Source organism: Pyrgilauda ruficollis, unplaced genomic scaffold (assembly GCF_017590135.1).
Source record: "Pyrgilauda ruficollis isolate IOZ18807 unplaced genomic scaffold, ASM1759013v1 scaffold229, whole genome shotgun sequence".
In the NCBI taxonomy this organism is placed as follows: domain Eukaryota; kingdom Metazoa; phylum Chordata; class Aves; order Passeriformes; family Passeridae; genus Pyrgilauda; species Pyrgilauda ruficollis.
This window is the reverse complement of record NW_024522428.1, coordinates 39,206-62,167: the sequence shown is the minus strand read 5'-3', so window position 1 is coordinate 62,167 and position 22,962 is coordinate 39,206. Positions and strand designations below refer to the sequence as shown.

Genomic DNA, 22,962 nt, shown 5'->3' with positions numbered 1-22,962 from the left:
ATAACTTTCCCAGAAACTCACTTCCTAGTCAAACCACCACAACTCCCTATCATCTGACTGTTTGCTTTGACACTCACCAAACCAGGCCAGATATTTGACTGCTTCTTGTCCTTCCATAGCTACTCTCTTTGGTCAGTAATCCTTCTGAGTACGCTGATTTTTTTTCCCACAGTTTTGAGTTAACTCAGGTGGTCAAGCTGTGGTCATCAGTGGCTAATTACAGTGGAAGGAGAAAAATTAGTACATTGATTAATGTTCTGTTCCTTTGGAGAGACTGAGAAACGGCTTTGGCAGCTCCAGCTCCACTGACACCCTGCTGGCAGCTCATTGCCTGTGCTGCTGAATCACAGTAATTCTTGAAAAACATGGCAGATCCTTGACTAGGAACTGGGAGGGTAAGAACAGAGTTCCAGGGATTTGATGTTTGATGCAGCGTTAAAAAGCTTTTCTTCCCTGGTCCCCCCGTGGCCTTTCTCCATAGCAGGCTTGAGCACTGCAGGCTTAATTACTTGCTCTTCTTCCATTGGTGCACAGAGCTCTCTGCTCCTGAGAGCTCCACAAGAATTCCATCCAACAGGACAGTGAGATATCCAGCATTACACAACTGCTCCTACTGGTCCTGTGTAATGTGCCCGAGCTGACTGCTCCACCTTTCTGTGACATTGGACCCATTCAGGGACAATGCACAGAAGGCTCTGGAGGCGGTCCATGGGAACCAGATCTTTTTTTGGCTTAAATTAAGACCTTAAACATACATTTTTTTCTTTAGGGCTCTCCCTCGTTTTTTATCAGACCCAACTATTTTTTTTTCATGCTGTGACAATTAATTGGATTATTTTCACTTAAAGATCCAAGCCCACAAGATAAGTGGAATGGAACAGAATTGTCTGCCTTTCCTGCTCTCCCTCATTAGTAGTCTAAACAAGTGTGAGGCTGCATTAAGTCTGTAGCTATTTTGTTAGCTTGAAATCACTTTCTTCTCTTCTGCAGATGGAGATTGTGCTTAGATCATTATATTCCAGGATGCAGTTGTGGTATATTAAAAGTGAAAAGGCTACTTAACAGAATTTATGCTTGCAATTACCTTGGTAGTGAAAAAGGACGGCAACAAAAGTAAGTTTCACAAAGAAAATGAGCAAAAAGGAAATTACAGCATGTTTACATAGTTGTTTTTTCTTACTGTGAAAAATGGCATACAACTGAACAAACCTCTAGGCTAAGTCGAGCAGATATTGGTATCACTGCAAACTCTGCCTGCAACACAGGTTAGCCTCCAAAATGTCACCCCATTTAGCAGGTTGGTCTTCACAGGGTGACTGTCTCAGTTTTGCACGGACTTGACCTACAGATGCAATGGTTGACCAGTCTGTCTCCTTAGTAACATTTGAAAACTCTTGCTGGAATGCCAAAGCTGTTGGGAAGCAGCCAGAGTGTTTAGTGCTTCATCTGGAAACCTTAAAAGAGTCACATTTGGGATGAATGGGAGAGGGTACGTACTCTTTATTGACATTAAAGCTTCAGAATGCCAGAGATTTTGCTGCTTAGGCCAGTACACTCACATCTTCATGTGCCAGATTCAGTTACAGACTGTGCGTGGATGTGTTTGTAACTATGACAGATAAATAGACAGGGATCCCATAATATTTTGGTCAACTGAGAGCTGATTCTTGATAGCTTATTAAAACTTCACCAGCAAAACAATTAATCTTCTCCTAAAAAATGAGTTAATTTTCTGTATATTCATAGTGATTGTGTGACACATAGAAAAACTGGCTCTTAAACCCCCATTTCACATGAGAATTACACTTTGGTTTTGAAATGTTTTGCCTAGAATCTCCTGCTTCACATTAAGTGCTAAAAGTAGCTAAGCCAGTTTGCAAAGCCAGCTCATTTCAGAACTGATCTTTGCCAAACTGAGAACCATAATTTTTTTAACCCTGAAGACTTTTCCTTCATTTCATTGATGTGTGAAAAATACTCAGACATCAAGGGCTGACAGCTATAGTTCTGCAAAGAGTTTTCTTTCTCTCTTTGTGTAGCAGAACCAAAGTTTACTGGTTGCTGTCTAGGTTGGAGAAATGTCCTTTCTGCTACTTTGTCACTGAAGATGAGGTTAGCATTAAAAATCCAGAACAGACATCTGCTGTTAACAAACAGCACACAACATGGAGAACACCCCCTATCCTGTTCAGTAAGAAGAACCAGCGATGAAAGGCATGACAAGAACATGCTTCACACACCCTGGAAACAGAGCAGAATCTCTGCCAGGCTGTCAGTGGTTGGGGAAATGTAGTAGGAACAGTCAGGTACTGCTAAGTGGACTTAGGAAACAGGAAAGGCTGTGGCCAATGGAGCTGGAAGACAGAGTGAAAGGACTGCAAGTGTAAATCAAGAATGCAGCAGAGCAGGGGTTGCATATCTGTGTGAGCACTTAGGATGGAGTTTTTCAGGTTTTCAATTATTCCATTGAAATTGAGAGTAGTGGGGGAACAGGGCAGAAAAGATTAAATAACTAAAGCACTTGCCTAAAACCTGGGATTTCATCACCATCATCTCATTTTTTTTCCAGACTCATGGTTCTGTGAATTTTGTGAAAGTTTAGGAGGGGAGGGCTGATTTAAGATTTTTGAGCCCTAAAGGATTTGCAGTGCTTCCCTAACCTTGGATTAGCTTAATTTAGGGTTAGAAAAACCTTCCAAGTTCTTTCCAGTGATCCCTCACATCTTCCACCACAGAAACAGCGTCCCAGCTCTTGAGACTCCTTGATCCTTGGACCTGTGGTTTTCTCAGGTTCTCTCTGACCATTGCTCTGATCTCTTCCCTCACTAAAGTCTTCTCCTTTCCATGCAGCTCCTCTGAGGTACAGCTGGATCATTCATGTTAGCAATGGAGCATGACCACAATATTTATGGTCTAAGCTTACACCAGTCCTTTCTGCACAACCTTTCATGGTTCCAGAAGTGCTTCTTCACAGCCCCACTGAGTTATCTCATTTCCTTGTAATCCATCCTCTTACCTCCCATACTGGCTCCATACATTGAGCTACAGGCTCTGGAACCACAGGTTTTGACTCTCCTGCAACTGACCATCAATCCATGAGATACCAAGAGGGAGAGCTTGTCACTTCAGCCCCATTGTGTGGCACCAAAGCCAGACTGTGCCCTGTGACTGAAGTGTGGTATTCTGAGTTACATCCCAAGACATGGAAGCTCCAATTCCAGTCAGGTTGGTCAGTCTCTGTGCATCCTGTGTCTGTTTGGCTGTCCTTTGTTCTTCTGTGTCAGCTACACCATGCTGTGATGCCAGCCGGCCCCTCCAAGCAAGAACATACTCTCCCTAGGCTCTTCCAGAAGCTGTGTTCACTGGGACTTCAATATCAGGCCCTAAAATAGATGCATTAGGGTTGAAAAACTGAACAGACTGTAACAGCAAGTTGCATAATTTTGTTTATATCTTGTTCCAGTTTCTTTTTCCCTTAATTTATTTTGAGAGCTTTATGTCAGATAGAAAATCTGCACTTGATCACATATAGGAAGCAAATGTTGACTAAGACAGACTGTGGTTAAGCTTGCAACACACAGTGATCTTCCATGTCTTGGGATAATGAGAAAAAAACAATGGATTTAGCAAAGAATCTGCAGAGAATCTTTGCTAAGAAGAAAAAAGTGTAGGATCACTGCTGAACCAGTGTAAGAACAGATCAAATATACTGACTAAAAATAAGATGTCTGGAAAACACAAGTATTTTTGTTTAGTATATTATTTCATATCCCTGGGATTGACTGGGAAAATTGTCACCTTCATATTTCTCTGGAATTTTGAAGAAAGGACAATGCTGACTGTGCTGATGAATAATACTAAGGTTCTTTAATTAAAAATAGTTATTATTAGTTAGTGTATTAGTTAACTGTTTTGTTCCAGACTTTCCATGTTTCTTTGTTTATGGAAAAAGATCATGTACTAAATATGTCTCTTACAAGTCCACCAAGGATTTTGTCCAAGGAGAATCCAGGAATAATATTTTAAGAGACTACATTGTTTAAGTGAACTTGGCTATAAATATTTTAATTGCTTACAAAACAAATTTGTCACATCCTTAACTCCTGCCTGAGGGATCTGGTATCTCTGTGCCAGGAAGAACTATGATGTGGGTTCCAAATTGCCTGCAAAAGTCACAGCCAAGGCAGAAATTCATGCTAAAAAAATAATACTGCTTACATAGGAAAGAAGTAATTTCAATGGTATTGAAAATTGGCAAAATCCTGGTTTTGGAAGGGCTGCCAGGAGTTGCTAAGATGTTCAGAATATGAGTTGGCAGTCTAAAAGGTGACTATACCAATTTCCTTGATTTTGTAGAACTGAATGAGTTGCTTTGCTCCTTAGACTGTACACATGGAAATAGAAATGGTTTCCCTGTGACATAGATGCTATTAATATAAATAAAGTTATCTGGGCTTTCAGGAAAGTATAAACTAGAACTTTCTCAGAAAGGGTGTGGATACAGAACAGTCTGTGGTTGCCTGTATGGAACAGAGGTGGACTGTTTCAAATACCCTCAAAAGGCACCTCATTTTTAGAACTGAACTAATATTACTTATTTGTTGACATCATTTAACTTTTTCCTGCTTTTAAGAGATGTGGCAAATGATGTGTTCTGCCTCTAGATTAACAGGTGAAGCAAAAATTTTGTACCCCTGGTTAAATTCATGTTTTGTCCATACTTTGAATGGTGAAATTCTGGTTCCTTTCCTTCCAAAAATGTAATAGAAATTGCAACATTGCAACATGACTGATGAGAGTATGGAATGGCTTCCAGGCTAGGAATAAAGAAAACTGAGAAGGAACAAGATATTAAAAAAAGAGTAACACTGCCAGGATTGACATGAATTGACAGTTCATCATCTGTGCTGGTAACAAATTCAGGATCCACACCAAGATGCTCTCAGAACCAGGTTCAGGACAAGCCAAAGGAGATGAATTTCACTCAACAGACTGTCCCATGTGCTGGGAAGACAAGATGTTTCCAGGATTTTAAGAGCAGACTGCAAAAATATTTGGAAGACCAAAACCCTTCAAGTTATTATTTAGACAGATGATATCAGGCTTGGGATAGGTGAAGGGTGAGAGGGTTCTAAAGGAATCCTTTGTGAATTTTTTCCATTCTTCCTTTTCCCTAGATGTCAGGCCATGATCACTAGAAAGGCAGAAAAGTGACTGTGACAGAGCCCAGCTCTGAACCAGTGCAGACGTTCTGATGTCGTTAGGTTTTTATAAATATTGATGACGATTTCCTGAAGATGGAGCATGGCAGGAAACAACTGGGTGAGCAAATGTTACTTCTATGAATGGTCTCACAGGAGTAAACCAAATGAATTTCTGCATTGTCCCATTCTTCAAGAGTTTGCAGACCCAAGATCTTAACTGTTTAATTCAATTTTGAGACACTGCATATGAAGAATGACCATATGTGCCTCTTTTTAAATTTGCACTCCACCTATTAAGAAAATACATTTTTATCTATGCTGCAGCATTTTCTGAACATTTGATTCACTACTGTGCCCCACTGAAATCAGGCAAATAAAAATCTACAGTGCACTCAGCAGGTGTGAAATCTTATCAAAATTGTGTAGCAGCACTAAAGTGTCATAAAACAGATTAAAGCATTTGGGTTTTTTTCCTGGCCTTCTACCTGTTGAATATAAAAAACATAGACTTCTGTTATTCAGACAGACCAGCAAGCTACAAGTAAAATCTGGATTACAAGTACTATCAACAGCAGCTAAAAAGGTCCTAACAAACCAGCAGAAAATTTGTGGGAATGTTTCTGAATGGCTTGCACTATGCTTACCTACCTCTGCATTATTTTCTGACCAGTCTCAAGTGTTCTGGATTTTTTCTGGCTTATTCTTAAGAAATACACCTGGGATGTATTAGGAAAACAGTAAGAAGGAAAGGAAGTCAGAATTGATTCCTAAATGTTGATTAAGTAGTTAAATGCTAACTACTTGTGAATTAAACATTTCTAGGTTATTTCTGATGCTGAGAGGGAACTTTCATGGTTAAAATACCCTCTGAATCTTTCCAAGAGACATCTCCAGCATGACTCTGATACAGCAATTTGGATTTGTTACACCAATTGACTGCAAAGAAAGAAATGTCAAACCCTCACATCAATATCCTTTCTCCGGCAAGCTCTCCCTCCTTTGATCTACAATAACGGGGACATTGTGTTGCTTTGCCACAGACGTTCCCCTAAGTTTTCTGAAGGCTTCAGAGGTTCGGTGGAATTTGACAAGAGGTATTTGGGCTTTTATGTTTGCCTTTAATTGCTGCGCCCCGGGGTGGATCCTGCTGCTGCTGCAGCCGGGGCCTCCGGAGCAGAGGGCGCTGATTGTCGCAGCCTGCAGGAGTGGCACAGCACACAGCCTGCAGGAGTTTGCATACTCAGAGCAAAGATTCTGTTTCAAAATGTTTGTCTAACTCCTATGCATGGCAGCTTAAAGAGCTGCTGCCCTTCTACACGGGGAATAGGCACTTGTATTTTTATATTATGGGCTAACTCTGGAAACATACAGAAACAAAAATTTATTGGGCTGTTGCTAATGGTTACAGTGTGTCACAGTTTGGGTTAAAACCTTAGGTATTTCTGTCAGCTCTCCTTCAACAACAAACAAATTCACCTGCTTGCTCTACCATGGTTCATTTCAGGATGAGCATTTGTTGTAGTTTCTTTAGGTGTGCAAACCTTCAAAAACTATGGACAAGCTCCAATATTCACAAGGCACCAGCCCACTAACTTCAATTGCGACAGTGGTGAACCCGCTAATCACACTTTTATAGCAGTGAGATAACCTTCTATGTGTACAGCTCTGTTAAAAACATATATTTAAAATTAGAAAATTAAAATAAACCATGTATGTTTTGCGATGTCACATCTGCTAACATAAATACTTTTACAGCCACATAAAAATAGAAACATGAAATACTTAGCTTTTCCATAGGTCTGTTAAGCAACAGCTAGTGCTTTTATTAATATACTGTTTCTCTTTTTAATTGCACTTTTATTTAGAAAAATTCACAATCCTGACTTATGAGGAAAGTTATATGGAATCATACAGAAAACTCGAAATGCAAACAGACATGCCTCATTCCTCTAAAACAAGACACTGGTTCTTTATATGCCAGTAATTTTTTTAGTCTTAGGTAGCCATTTGTTTCCCCTTCTCTCTTGAAAATAATTAAATAAATTGAAGTTTGCCCCACTTCCCCCCTCATACATCCACATACATGCACAGGACCAACAAAACTCAGTAATTTTCCGCTGGCACAACAGCCTTTCAGTGTTGCCATCTGCTGTGCTGGCAGGACCCACCAGAGGAGCACTGGCAGCAAGGCAGGAACTGGAATGTCACGTTGTGAATATTCATTCCATTTTCACAGCTGGGCCTCAGCATCTCTCCCAGACTGACCTAGCCTCCCCCAACTTCCCACTGGCAGCTTTGGGGAGCAGACAGGAGTAAGGTACTGAAAGCAAAGCTTACAACTCAGAAACACCCAAAATCCCCAGTCAAAACCAGTCCTCATTCCTGCTAAGGGGTAGGGATGTCTGTCACTCCCACTGACCACTGTTACTGACACAGTTTTTTAAAGACTTCTGGTCTGGGAAGAGAACTTTAGTGAAATACTTCTTTTCTAGATCCATAACCAGTTTATTTTGAATTTATTTCCTGTAGAGTGCCTTTTCCCTTCTTGCTAATTCTGTTTCTGGGTTATGTGTCCGTACTTCCAACATGGTGAATGTGAGTGCACAACTTCATTAGCTTAGGTTTCAAACATGGGACCTGTCACAGACATATTTTATGAAAAATCCTTTTGCCAGGATCCTTTTGCCAGGATCTTTTTGCCTGAGAAGCTGGGAAACTTCAACTTCTCCATGTTTTGCTGCTTTGGAATGTGATTTGGAGAACTATTTACCCAGCATGTGAAATTGTTTTTACTTGATGACCAATGGCAGCCTCCTGTGTTGAGGCTGTGAGCAGTCCCAAGATCTTTCCTTTCCTTTCCTTTCCTTTCCTTTCCTTTCCTTTCCTTTCCTTTCCTTTCCTTTCCTGCCTTCTGAAGGATTCCTTTCTCTCTATTTTTTTTTGTATAATATCATACTATAATAAATCAGCCTTCTGAAACATGGAGTCAAGATTCTCATTTCTTCCGTTGTCCTGGGACCCTCGAACACAACCAAAGGACTGGAGTTCAGATGTCCCAAAGGACAGTCAGTCTCTTCAGGAAGCACTCCTGCACCTCATTCAAGTTAAAACATGCTAAACTTAGGCTTCTGTTATTTCAAACCTACCAAGCAGGTAGGTTCATAGTGCTCTGGGAGGTCCATGGTAGATTCTCTGGGTCTGCCTGTAGATCCTGAAACTGTGAGGTCTCTGGGCACAAAATCTGCTTTAGTGCACAGAACTTCTAAGTTCCTTATTTCTACATTAAGACTAACAAGGTAAAATAAATCGAATATGTCAGTTAAGTCCTCATCAGCAACTCTCCTCAAGTCAAGTGATGACATCAAGACAAACTTTCCCTCACTTCCACACGTTCCATGTCTTGATTAGAGCAGATGATTGTCCTTTGTCACTCCTCCAATGTGAGCTCACAGTTTTGCTTTCTGCATAGCTGAGGCCAGCCTAACACCTGAATGTGAGACCTGTCACAGCCACGAGGCTTCAGTGAGTCCCCACTAGCAGAGCTTGCTGAGTGCCAAGATTTATGCTGGGCTGGAGGGACAGGATCATGGGATGCATTGGGAAGAGCATGGATTGCAGGTAGAGGGAGATCATCCTGCCCCTCTGCCCAGCCCTGTGTGACACATCTGGAGTGCTGTGTCCAGTCCTGGGCTCTTCAGGACAGCAGGGACATGGAGCTCCTGGAGTGGGGCCAGTGGAGGATGCAGAGATGATTTAGGGCCTGGAGCATCTCTGGCAGGGAAAGGCTGAGGGAGCTGGGGCTCTCCAACCTCGAGAGAAGCCACAGCTAAGAAGAGTCCTCAGCCCTGGGTGTCCTTGTCTGTAGGGAGGGCTCTGAGCAGGGCCCAGATTCTGCTCTAGGGGCCCTGCAATGGCACCTGAGGAAAGGGCAGGGACTGATCCCAGGAGGTTCCACCTGGGCAGGAGATAGAACTTCTGTCCTGTGCAGTGACCGAGTCCGGAGAGCATGGCGAGTCTCCCTCGCTGGGGATATTCCAGAACCGTCTGGACACAATCCTATGCGGTGTTCTCAGGAATGGCCCAGCTGGAGCAGCGAAGCAGCTGCGAAAGCCCCTACGCCCCCTTCCCCACCGGCCCCGACCCGAGACGCCGCCGCCGCCGCCGCTGCCTCGGGACGGGGCGGGGCGGGGCGGGCAGGGGCGGCGCGGGCGGTGCGCGCCGGCGGGCACGACCAATGGCGGAGTGGGGCTCGGCGGCGCGTGGCTCTCGCGAGAGCCAGCGGGTAAACATCGGCCCCCTCCGCGGGCCCGCCCGCTGCCATTAGCGCGGGGGCGGCGGCGCGCTCGGAGCTGGTGGGAGGTGAGTTCTGCGGCGAGCCGGGTCCTGAGGGGAGCCGGGCACCCTCTATCCCGGCGCTGCCCGCGGAAACAGCCCCGGCACGCTGCCGCTGGAAATTGGAAATCTCCCCCTGCTTCCTAACTCTTTCCTCCACCGTGAGGCAGCAGGAGCAGCCATCGTCGTGGCGGCTGTGGGAGCGCAGCCTTAGCCTCGGCTGTGGGGACGATCGGGGTTGGCTCTGGGCCGCGGGGCAGTTCGCCTGCCTGCCCCTCGGGTGACTCGTCCCGCAGCCTCCGGGGTGGCTTGTCCCCCTGCCGCCGGCTGGGAGGCTGGGGTGCCCCCGGGTGCGTCGGTGCGGAGACAGAGGTGAGCCCGACGCGGGGAGCAGGGCCGGGGCTGTGCGGAGATCCCGCCGGCAGGGTCAGGGTTGGGCTGTACTCGTGCTACGGAACGTAGCTCTGGGCTTAAGGGTGTCCTGCCCTCTTTAGAAATAACTAAGTAAAGGGACGAAATTATCTCCGTAACGCGCTTAGAAAAGCAAACAACCTTCACAAGTTTCCACTCGCGGGAGGAGCAAATCCCAAACCTGCCAAGCCGGAGGAGTTCGAGATTCAGGCCCCCGTGGTTTGGCTGTCCGGCTCGTGCTCTTTGTCTTTAGACAATTCTCATTGACTCGGGTGTAAGTTAAATGCTAGGAGCTTGCAGAGGTCGCGCAGTTGTTGTTTGATTTTACTTGAACTGGAACGCCTTGGGTTAGAATAGCAGAGTTCACACGCGTGCCTCCGCTGATGTACCTGGCTTCCTCTTGCAAAATCCAGACTGGGAATAAGTGAGCCTTGCTGTAGCCTCTGAATCAAAAGCAATGCTGACGTTTCTTTTTCTGTTTGTTTTTGTTTGCTTGCTTGTTTTTTTTTAAGAGACGTTTACTGTAAGATATTTGGTGGGATGTATTGGTTTTGCTTTTACCTTCTTTTTGGAGAGCAGTGGCGTTTTTGTTGACTGTAGATGTTGGGTTTTATCAGGTATACTGATTGAGTGTTTTGATTACAGTTTTTTAAAGTCACTTAAAACAGAGGGATCGTGTTTATGACGCTAATAAATATCGCTAGAGTTGTGCCTGCTCCATAAAAGATGCCTGAATATATGCAGGAATCTGAAAATTGTTTTCATTCTTTATCCTTCAGGAATGAAAGAATATCCGCTTCTAATTTTGCTCTGAAGAGTGAAAAGAAATAGGAGCCCACAGGCTACTGACCTGAGAGGTGATGATCAGCAGGCACCCTCATTGCATTTGAGAAATCTGTTATTGTATCCAATAGAACTGCTGCAGTTTTACCTTCTGTACCATATGTAGACATGTTTCCCTGGCCTTGTTAAAAAGTGTCTTGGATAGGAAAAGTCAAATTTGCATAGTTCTGTGAACTCATTTATTTTTCATAATGTACATGGCATACTGTATGTCCAATTTAAATATTTTTGCTTAACAGAGCTTAAAAAAATCCTAAACACTTATTTCTCAAACATTTCAGGGGAAAACAAATCCCAAGCCACTAGCTATGCTGTATTCTGAAGCAAATATTTACAGAGGACAGGTATCGTGCTTTATTTCTTTCTGCCCTTTTTTTTTCAGGAAGTTAGTCTGTCTTAAAAAAAAAAACAAAAAAACCAGCAAATGCACACCCCGTCATTAACTTGCAGTGGACTTGGGCCGGGCCTGTGGTCTTGGTGAGGGAATGTTCCCAGGAGAACAGAAATTTTGGGTTTCTGTCAGATGATCTGTTGTGGACTTGCTTGTGTGAGCTGACCTTGAATCTACAGTGGAGTTCCTGGTGGGACTCTCCTGGGTTGGAACAATGTGGCATGTCACACTGGAGTTCAGTACATGTGGCTGAGATGTGCTCACGTGTTCTTTCTCAGGAATTCTGTGAAGCCTCCCTTGGCTCATCTGTCTTTTTGTCCCCAAACTTTGAATGATGGGTAGGAGTTTTTTTTTAATCATTTAGGTTACTACTGTAGTTTGGGATGGCTTTGGGATGGCTCTTGAAGCCTGTGGTGACCGCAAGGAGCTTAGTCACTGTCTCTGTCCTCTGGATCTGTCTAGGCAGTAGTTTTGTCTTGCTTTCAAAGCTTATGTCCTCCCTACAGATTCAGCTTTTGCTCAGTCCATGTTTATTCCAATAAAAATGTTGTTTTTCCCACCAAGTTTAAGGTGAGTGTTAGTTAAAATGTGAAGCCAGTTGATAAACTTTAATATTTGTATTCCAGGAGGTGGAGGGTAGATATGGAAATTGCAATGAAAATAATTGCTTCTCTGAATGCAGTATTCATCAGCACAAAGCCTGCTTAGCTGATATTATATGGTAAATGGTTTGCTTTTAGTCTCCCAGAAAGAGGCTTTGTGTCTTAGGGTAATGGCAGTTGACATAAATCAAACACACAATTGTCCACAAAATAATTTCATCTCCTCTTGTGGCTCGTTTCAACATATAGCTGCACTTAGAGGAGACCTGCCACTAGTGGTAATTGCATTGCTGTGGCTTGAAAATATGGGTTTGATAAATAACTGGAGTCTAATTTTTGAGATGGGTCGGTGCAGAATTTTTCCAAGTCTGGTGATTAAATAGTAGTTTTTGTTGTGCAAAAAATTGTTATACTAGGGTAAGCCAATTTAGTATTGTGGGGGAGGAACTCAGGGAAGAGTTATTTATTTCGTGTTATGAATTTAAATAGTGAACTGTATTTAAGGTCACCGAGTCTCGTCTTGAAGACTCAGAAGTTAGTTGTTAAATGCAGCAGAGCAGACTTTATAATTTGATTGGTACAGAAGATGCTGCAAGTCTGTAGTTTAAAGTTACAGAATAACTTCTGGCAGTCCCACTGCTCCAGTATTTGCATGGGGAAATAATAGAACATTTTCCTCTTAACAACAGAAAACAAAACAGGAATTAGGGGAAGAAATAATGATAAAGAAAAACTGAATTTCCTTGTCATAAGTAATTTGAAGCATTAGTATGGGAAGTATGTGGTATGGAAAGCATTAAAATGGGCAGCTGTCATAGTTAACACTGTCTTACTTGTGAAATCAGGTAATCTTGTAAGGCATGCACTAATACCTCATTTAATACTTCTTACATATTAAAAAAGCAAAAGAAAATGGCAGATCAGGAAATAATATAAATTTTTCTGCTTCAAGTAGCTGATTTTCTGATTTCTTGGTAATGTAAATGTTGGATTTTGTGTTCTGGTTTGTACTGTAGACCTGAAACTTTGTTTGTGTTGTGCGTCTTTAATATTTATACCTACAGACTTGCAAATTTGTTAGCTGACCCATGGTTTCATGAGAGTTACAATTGATCAGAATGTAAAAAAAAGAGACCTAGAATTTGGAAGACTACTTCTGTGGGATTTTGATTGTCTAAGGAACAAGGATTGTCTTTTATGTTTTTATTAGTAAAAAAAGCAGTAGTTGATTAAAATGGTAGCCTGGGTTTATGGGATTTCACAAGAGTGAGAATGTCCTGAAGTAGTAAAAAGGGAATCAACTATTCACCTTTTAGTAACAGGGAACAGCCATGATGAAGTAATAGTTTGGTGTGTGCAGGTTGTGTGAACAAATGGAGTTTATCAAAGGTGACAGAATGAATGGGAGGGAGGAATTAAAGTGATAACTCGAATCTGTGTGGGAGAGGAAGAGTGTTTACTGTATTGCAACTTATATTAGCTATGTCTCTTATGTTCCAGAGTTTGAGCCTGTGATCACTGATATGCTGTAGAGGAGCTCCAGTCTTAACAAAGACCTTGGCATATTGGAGTGTGTTAAATTTCCTTCCACAGAAGGGGAAACAAAATTTTTCTTGTCTTTGATCAGATGAAAGGTTGTGAAACCTTTTTCTACTCTGTGTAATAAAGAGAGCTGTTTACAATTCTGAGAGCACTGTGTGTAATGTCACATTTATAAAGTACTGCATTTATAAAATGTGCCAAGGTATTTTAGCAATTAAATCTCCTGGTAGGAAAACAAAACCCACCCAGCCATCCCACAGACAAACCCTTGGAAAACTTGGCTGAAAACAGAAAGCTGTACTGGGTTGAAGGTCCTTTTTATGAGCCACTGTAGTAGAATAATGCTTATGAGAAACACAGTTGTGCATCAGTTGGTTGCAGTTAAAATGAAGATACTGGGTCACACCAAACCATAGGACACTCAGATTCTGTACACAGGAATGTACGGAAGGGGCAGTAATCATAACTTCCATTCCCATAGCCAAGGGATGAGGAGGGAATGAAAGTCATCACTTCAGTAGCACACCTGACTACCCTGAATGGCTACTGAAGGCAGAAACAGCAAAGCAAAGGGGCTTGACAGGAGCAGCTTGTCACAAGTGGGAATCTGTGTGTGCTTAGGGGGCTCTGCTGGTGGTACAGGCTCCATGTCCCTGTTGCAACAGAGAAAGAGACAGCTTCTTGGCATGCTTGTGCTGTGCCGTGAGCTTCCTCCAGGATCACTGAGAAACCCCCCAAAGTGCCAGATCACTGCCACTCTGGAGACTCTTGAGTCTGTTCTGTGGGTAAAAAGTCTAAGTGTTTTTATGATTTTACTGGTGAAAACCTACTTAGATCTGAACTGTTAAATTCCAAAGGATATTTCCTTGTCTGCAGGAGGGCTGTTTTGTACAAACCAGCCAAGATGTGGATGGCCTCACCACAAAACCCTTTACCCTTTACTTGGGACTAGATGTCTTAGATTTCCATGGATCACACCTGCCCACAGAGGAGGGGACAGGATGCAGGTGTCCCAGTGTTGCCCCTTCATTACCCAGGGCAGAGCTGCCTCTTTGGCTGATTGGCTAGATTTGAACCAGACTCTGGAGAAGACGGGGGCAGTTCACAGGCTTCAGTGTTCCACTGTTTCCCATAAAAACTGAGGAAAACCTTTTTTTCAGGAGAAATTCCCTTTTCCCAGGTTAGCCCAGTAGAAATGACAGACCTTAGACCAATGGCATCAGGCTCCTTTTGCCTTTTGTAGATTGGAAGAGTGTTTATTACAGACGTTTCTTAAAATTTGTTTTAATTACTTTTTACAATGAGCAGTTGCATAATGTGTTCCCTGCCCTTCCCTCTTGCTGGTGCCTTATAAGGGAGGTAACCAGAATGGCAGCCAAATATCAGCCTGATGATGAAAGAATTGTTCCACTTAAAATGTCACTAATTTTTAGCCTACTGAGTCCTGTATGAAGAGGAAAGCTTATATTAGTAGCTCCCCAGACAAAAGCATTGCACTGCATTGTTTAAAGACGGTTGTTTCTTACAACAGAAACAGCAGCTGAAGTTAAAGATTGCTCCGTTCTGTGCTCTGTGGTGTTCACAGAGCAGGAAAGGAGAACAAATTTAATCACAAGGTAAGGATTTAGTGGGAGTACCTGTTTCTACAAACAGTAGCAACTAGATATGTAGAATGAAGCCTGTTTAACAGTAATTAAAAGCCTAATTTAACAAGGTGTAAAATCTGGAACTATAAGGGAATTTTGTGTTCTGAGGTTCTCTCTGGGATGTGGGATGCATTCAGGAGTGAGAGCCATGGCTGGTACAGACAGGTAACGGGCAGCTGTTAAAGCACATTCCCATTCAGTGGAGTAATGGCTGTGGCTTATCAGACGCCGGTGTAGCAAATACTCTTTGTGAGACTTAGCAAGGCAGTTTAAAAGGCTGGGAGAACTGGGATTGGTCAGCCTGGAGAAGAGAAGGTTTTGGGATGACTTTATTGTGGCCTTGCAGTGCCTGAAGGGAACACACAGGAAAGATGGAGAGAGACTATTGACAATGGCCTGCAGTGACAAGGGGCAATGGCTCCAAAGTGACAGAGGGGAGGTTTAGTTTGGATATGAGGAAGAAACTGTCCCTATAAGGGTGGTGAGGCCCTGGCACACATTGCCCAGAGAAACTGTGGCTGCCCCATCTCTGGCAATGTTCAAGGTTGGATGGGGCTCTGAGCAAGCTGGGATAGTGGAAGGTGTCCCTGCTCATGGCAGGGGGCTGGAATTGGATGTTCTTTAAGGTCCCTTCCAACCCCAACAGTCTGTGATTCTCTGAAGTAAGGCTGCCTTGTGGTGCACATCCTATAGTTCCATGTCTTGGAAGTCAGTCAAGTGCATCACAGCAAGTTCTGACTTTCAAGATAAGGTGAAAAAAGGGAATTGTATAATTTCTGGTGTCATTAACTTGCATCTTTGTCACTGGTTTTTATTGGTTTTGTTTGTACTTGGTTGGTTCCACTAAAGAGATAAAGAACTCTGATTGAACAGGCTGTTCTTTGACTGACTTGCCATATTTCACTTGGGTAAATCAGAAGTTTTATTGTGCCTAAGGAAAATTTCTCTTCCTAAACTAATCTGTCTGCTGATAGTTTAATTTATTGCCTTCACTTCTTGAAATTAGTTATAGCATGTATCTACATTTCCATGAATGCTGTTGGAAAGGAAATATTAATATTCAGGTTTATTGTGGGGGAGAGGAGAGAAAGAAACCAACCAACCCTGGTGCTATTGTAATCACCATTTCTAGTAAAGTCTTATTGTTTAGTCCTTCCCCAATCTTCACAGCTATAGGTAGTCTTAGGAAGTAGTGACTAAGGGCAGAGAATTGAGGGTTAGTAAAACAGGAGTTCTTCATGAATTCGTCTCTCAAATCTCCTGTGAGCAAGGAATATAAATGACCACTTTATGTTGAAGTGTGTTAGATGCTTCCTCTTACGGTTAGTTATTGTATGGACACTCCTGCTCTGTGTTTAATTTAACAGCGAAGGAGAGATCACATAAAGCCTGTATCACTTGAGCCTCTTAGCCCACTTGTAGTCTGGATATGGTGACCTCACTGCACAATTGCCTAAGTAGCAATTAGAAACTTGCCTGTGGGGGTTTTTTAAAAAAAAAAAAAACCAAAGCAAAAACATGCAAGAATTATGGTAAGAACACCTGGAATAATCCCCTGTAACTTGCTTATTCTTTGTGAAATCAAAGGAAGTTGAAGTTGGACAAAATGACAATAAGCAACAGAGATTGAGGCTGTGGTTCCCTGTGGAACTGCTGTCAAGGCACAGCACATTCTCAGCCCGTCATCCACCTCTCAGCCCTCTGGAGCAGGGGTTGGAAATCACTAAGTTACAATGAGCTGTGGTAGTAGGAACGAGCATCTTCAGAAATTGCTTCAGATAGGAGATTGAATTGCATGAAGATTTTGAGAAGGAGATCTGGAGAAACAGTACCAGTTGTTTGGAAGATGAAGGGAATACAGAAGGGGATTCTTCTGTCTGTTAAATCTTTTTCTTCTCTTTTCTCTTCATCTTTTTTTTTTTTTTCTTTTTCCCATGAGCCTGTGATAAAGGGAGAAGAACAAAGGGGAATGCTTTAAATTGTCAAGCTTTACTGGCAAATCTTCAAAGAAGTTGGAAATTTTTTTACCTCTCTTACTTAGCACCAGTTCTTGACTGCTCTAGTTCTCAGTAATTAACAGTGTTTACAGGCAACATTCACCCATTCCTTCAAGAGGAAGGAACACACTGAAGTCACTGTGAGCCCCATATGCAAGGCTGTCTCCAGTATTTGAGGCCAGGTAGCTATGGTTTTGTTACAGGAGAACAAATTTGTGGAATGAATCCTTGGATTCCAGCTGTGCTGGTGTGCCAGTCATGTAAGGAGGTGTCCAGATGAGGATTAGAATGTGTTTACCAGCTAATCAGTTTGAGCAGGTAAATCCTGGCCCTTGAAGTGGTTGCTTATACCTGGCATGTAATTTAGATGCAACTGAACTTGTATGAAAGTTTCTTGTGACAGGAATGATGATGTGTGCTCTTGTCTTCCCAGCCTTGCTCTGGGCTTTATCACGATGAGGAGTGTGAAGTGAATGCCATTCTGATATGATCAGTTTAGAGACTTTCAGGCCATGCCTGTGTCAGTGAGCTAGACCAGTATGTGGATATTTAAGTTAACATATTCCAGCCCTAATCCCAGTTTCTTCTATGGGGATTGGTGGTGCTGATCCTGCTGTAGAGTGACCTAAAGGAACTTTCCACTTGGTTTTTCAGGAGGCATCTGAGTACAACCTGCCCAGTTCCCTGCTCCCAGATCAGGCAGGAAGCATTGTAAGCATTGTCTCTGGCAGCTGGCGTTCATTCATAACTCCAGAGTCTTAGGCTCACACTTGGATACCTTTAAGCCCCATTTAATCCCAGAGAGCACCCGATTCATGTGAACTGACTGCTTTTGCTCACAGACACGTAAACCACTTTTGTGGTGGCAGATGAAAAAAGAAAGAACAAATCCCTTTCAGAGTTCAGGAGAAAGAGGTGAACATTATATCACCAAAACCAGGGAAGAGAGGATTTCTCCTGTCTGAATACACACTGGCCTACAGCATTGACTGGAGCTGCTGCTCACAGCTTGTGCTGCAGCCTGGCTGCTGACAGAATAACTTTGCTGAGCATCTCTGCTGCAAAGAGGTTCCTTGGAGCCTGTCAAAAATACTACTGCCTTCACCTTTGGTCCTCAGTAAGACAGAAAACTCTGGCATATGTGAGGGTATGAAGAAGAAATATGCATGCCCTTTTTATGTTCAAATAAGCAAAATAACATTCTGCTCTGTAAAATAATCTTTATGTCAAAAGGAACATTGGGGGAATGACCAATGGACACACATTTTTTTTTAATGTGTAGTTTGGATCACTGCATTTGAATTGATTGAAATCATAGTGGAAAGTGACAAAAGAAAAAGGAAGTTATTATGAAGTAATTGAGGGGGGGAATTGTTATACTCTAATAAAGATAAGTAGTCTTAGCTAATTTTCTCTTTGCCTTTTTTGTTGAATAGCAATATTTAGAAAGCCAATTTCAGTTTTGTTTATGGTTCAGTCCAGTTTCAGGTGTTGACCCCCAGGCACAGAATGAGCTTGTGCTCCTTGGGGAGAAAGGGCTGCAGGAGAAGAATTATAATGAGAATTTTGCTTACACTGTTTTGCTTTAAGAAAAAATATCCAAGAAACTGAAAGCTGTTAATGTTATTTGTATTTTTACCTTATAGAAGCTAATTTTTGAAATGAGTCCTGACAGTGCCTTTCTTATTTCTCTATGCCTGTAATTTTCTCAGTCTGAGAACCAGAGCATAAATGTATTTTCTTGGTTCTTTTGCTGAAGTGCTCCTCATAAGTCGTGTCATCTTTAAAGATGTACAGACTAAGAAGACAAAAGCATCTGTATCCTTACTTAGGACATTAGGGAGAGTGAATCTACATCTGCCTGTGTGCAGCTGGAGAATGCAGTTGCAGGATGAGATTTTCTTAAGTCAGTGTGGAATCCAAGTGCTTTCCCTCCCTCACTTGTGTGCCTAGACAAGGCTGGGTTTTGCCGCAAAGGCTGGTTAATTAAGGACCACCCACCCCTCTTCTCCTTGAATCCTAAAGTAAATCCTCCTCAGATATTGCAAACTGGGAAACCCCAAGTAGGAGCATTGCAGCTCAAGCTCCATATTTGTCTTGGAAGGCCAGACTCCTGTCTGGAACATCTGAATCGGTGCTTTGGGTGCAGCTTCCTTCTCTTCAGGGATGGGGATGATCTTGTCAACAAAGCACCTGTTTTGCAAGATGAAGTCACTGACACAAGTGGGCTGCCAGTATTTATGTACATCAAGGACGGGAAACAGGAGCTTTTTGTCCTGTGCTATAGCAAGCATCTGCCTTTGCTTTCTCTTCCTTGTATAGATCAGGAAGGTAGTTTGTGTTTGACCCTGACTGTAGGGTCTTTAGTGAAATAAAATTTAGCTAAGAAAGCTTTACTGAATGCATTCCAGTGGTTTTCCAGATTAATGGCATTGACTAATGTGTGAATAAAATAAACACCTAAGAATTTCTTGTAATTCTTGATTTCCTTTGGTACCTCAGTCAATGCTAATTCTAACCAAGAAGCCTCTTTTTTTTTTTTTTTTTTTTTTTTTTTTTTTTTTTTTTTTTTTTGATGGATCTACTACCCATATTGAATTTGGTGGTATAATTCTCATCAGCTTTGAGGGAGAGGGGACTGACAAAGAATAATCCTGCCTCTGTTGTGGATACTTAGGACATTTTTTAAGTGCTAGGCAGATAGGGGTATGCTGAGATGTTTTTCACAAGTGCTTTTTCAGTATTGAAGTGTGGTACTCTTTGAGGTACTGACCACATTTGACCTTGTGTACTTCACAGGCATTGCTCAATCTGTTTAGCAGCTGTTCACAAAGCACCAAAATTCAGAAGGCTTTCATCTCTGAATGAAACACATTCTTTTTGCTCAACTTGGCATCTCTGAATTTACAGAGCAGCACCAATCCCCTAATGTTGTGTGATTAGATTCAGTTACCTTGTGCCATCCCAAAAAGTTCCGGTTAATTAATGGAGTTAACTGATGCTTTCAAAGCTATTGCTCTGTATGACACATCCAGCTAAAATTACTTTGTTTTCTTAAAGCAGAGTCTAAAATATTGTTACTTAGTTTTCTAAATTTGGCTTGCTTGCTTCATGCCCTTTTACTGGCAAGATACAAGGCAAATGCAACTAATGATTGATTTCTTTGAAATGAAGTGGTTGGTTCAAGGGGAACCTCTGCTTCTGTGCTAAATTTTCTTGAAGAAAAATGCTTGAGAGCTCTGAAACTTTTGTTGGCTCCAGAAAGAAATACAGTTAGAAAGGGGATGGGAATATTCCTGCTCTCCTTTTGCGTGGTTCTAGCATGTTGGAAGACAGTAGGCCTTGGCCTTTACTACTGGTAAAGTGTTGGATTTCAGGTATTACTTAAAGGAATACTTAGATTAGTTCATATTTAGCAAAAATGCACTGGGATGCTTTCACAAAAGATGCTGGATAAAAGCAATTCGTGTTTTGAAGAAGAGTGCTATTTTGAGGGAGGATAATTCTTTTTCCCTACCTTATTGAGTCCTTGCGCTTCAGAATGGTATCAGCAAAGGAAGTGACTCTTGCAGATGTTTTTGTGATGTTGTTCCTAGTTTGCTGAGAGCTGGACTGAGATCCCTTGACTAGTTTCACATAAGCCACCAAAGAGCTATTTCCAGTTGGACCAGCTCTTGGAGCTGAAAGATGCCATCTCTGCCTGCCAGCCATGCCTCACAAGAATCATAACAACTTGTGTTTCAAATATTTCAACATGATAATTCAGCCTTTGAAGTTTTGGCACCTATTTGGCAAGGGATGTCTCCAAAGAGGTATTTTTAGCAAATACTATGTATAGAGCTTCAGATCTTCATCTTCTTTCTTTATGTGAAGAATATTTTTACTGTCTGTAAGGTGCCCAGAGTTAAAGGCTGTAAAAATGACAAGATGATCAAGCCACAGTTGGATTCCAAGTGTCTTAAGTTAGGTGAAAAATCCACATTACAGACTTGCCTGGCCCTCATCTGCTGGAGGGTCCAGTGTCCTGTGGTTGCGCATGGGAATGAGGGATGCCACCTATTTTGTTCGCTTCATTGGGCTTTTGGAACATATTTAACTGAAAGTGAAATAGTGAAATCTGTTTGCTGTATGACTGTTCACTGAGGATGAGTCTCTAAAGGTGCTTGAGAAACCTGTTGCAGGTATAGCCAACAGTTAGAGGCTTTGGAGATTATGAGGAGAAGCAAGCTGCTAAATCCAAAGACTCATTCCAGATATCCTCATCACAGTGAGAGTTGGCATTGTGTCAGATGCCAGCAGGATTCATCTACCTGGACTTGGGTGTTTAAAAGTTGCACATCCAAGGCAGTTGGACATCTTAACCATCCTGGGTGCTCAGTGGACTTGGAAAAGTACTGGGAGGAGATGTTTGCTTCTGCCTCCTGTAAAAGTGACTATGGTTGGAAACAATATGGGTGCAGGGCAGGCCTGGGTGGACTTGCAGTTGTGCTGCCTGGAGTGAACACCCTGATACTGCTGTGTGAGTTCTGAATAGCTCCCTGGGGCAGGTGAAATGTCAACAATAACAGGATCTAGTGGGTTCACTTTTGTCAAATATCCCTGCAGGTGCAAGCAAGAACTTGTGAATTCCTGGCCTTCTTTTGTTTTGGCAGCAGAGTGGTCAGGATCTGTTTGTTTTTCTCCAGAACAGCATGAAGAATATGCTCCCTCTTCGGCAGCCGAGAGCCCCAGGGTTCCGTGATCCTCTGCAGTTGCACCTCTGAAAAATCCCCGGGCTCAGGTCAATTGAGCTTTGTCTTCTGTTTCCTGCTGTAATTCTAGATTTTCCCATAGTTCATTGTGGCATTTACTGTTAAAAATAGGATTCCTTAAAGCATTTTTATGTTCCTGAGTGCACACACTTTATTTTTCAAACATGTGTGTCTGTGTAAAGCCTTGCCAGAGAAGCAGCGTGTCTTTGCCCAGCACTGGCCTGATCTGACTGTAATACGAAACTCAAGGTGAGATTCAGGACTATTGCACTCATTCTGGGTCTCAGCTCTTCCTTCAGGTTTTTGGCAGCTGCTGCAAATTACTCTTTGTGCCTCAGATGCCGGTGCTGCATAGTTAACTTTTGATTTAATTTATTTTTTGGTGGCTCTGACTAATTTTGTTATGCCTTGCTTTCTGCATTTCTGAAATCAGACGGAAATTGTCTGCATTTTTTGGGAACTGTGTGTGGAGAGTGCTGTGTCAGTATGTGTGGCTCACCATCCCTGGAAGTGTTCAAGAAGTGATTTGAGGTGGCGCTTAATGCTGTGGTTGAGTTGACGTGGTAGCGTTTGGTCAAGGGCGTTTGATCTTGCCGGTCTCTTCCAACCATGATGGCTCTAGGATTCTCTTCTTTCTTGAATAAATTTCTGCTACTAAATGGAAGGGGTCTGTTCCCTACAGGCTGCTGCAGATAGTTGTTTCAAGTCAGGGATCTTCCCTTGCTCATACACCTTCAAAATCCTGCCAGGACTGGAGGCTGGGATTATTTCATTTCCTTCTCAGTCCAGGTGATACAGTTGCCAGCTTTCATTATCAAGATCATGGGTGTTACATTTTAATTTTACAAAGTACCTCCAGATGTAGTTGGAAAGTATTTTAAAGGGGCAAAACATAATTTGCTTGAAGGCTGGGTGGAAGGTACATGACACAGGGAAGCAGAATAAAGCCTGCAGCTCCAGTTCATTGCAAGATGGAGATCCTTTCTGGCATTATTAACACAAGGGATAACCCAGAGGAGAGGAAAGCAGCTTGAGGCTTGCTAGCAACTCCAAGAGACCTTTGCAGCTTTGAGCATGCTGGGAAGAGGGAGGGCACACCTTCCCTCCAGGAGGCTGCCAGCAGAGCAGCTTCCCTGTGCTTTCAGGATTTGCTGAAATTTCCATAATTTATTTTGCGAAATTTTACTAAAGGGAATAAAAAAAAAAAAAAAATAAAAAAAAAAAAAAAAAAAAAAAAAAAAAA

At 42.4% G+C, this 22,962-nt stretch overlaps 1 long non-coding RNA gene across 1 annotated transcript; it reads left to right on the top strand.

Moving 5' to 3' along the window:
• The first annotated feature begins 9,463 nt into the window (after nt 1-9,463).
• On the top strand, nt 9,464-13,467 carry LOC121354260. The gene is made up of 3 exons (XR_005955245.1): nt 9,464-9,563; nt 10,727-10,804; nt 13,284-13,467. It is a non-coding gene; the product is annotated as an uncharacterized LOC121354260 (long non-coding RNA).
• Nucleotides 13,468-22,962: the final 9,495 nt, after the last annotated feature.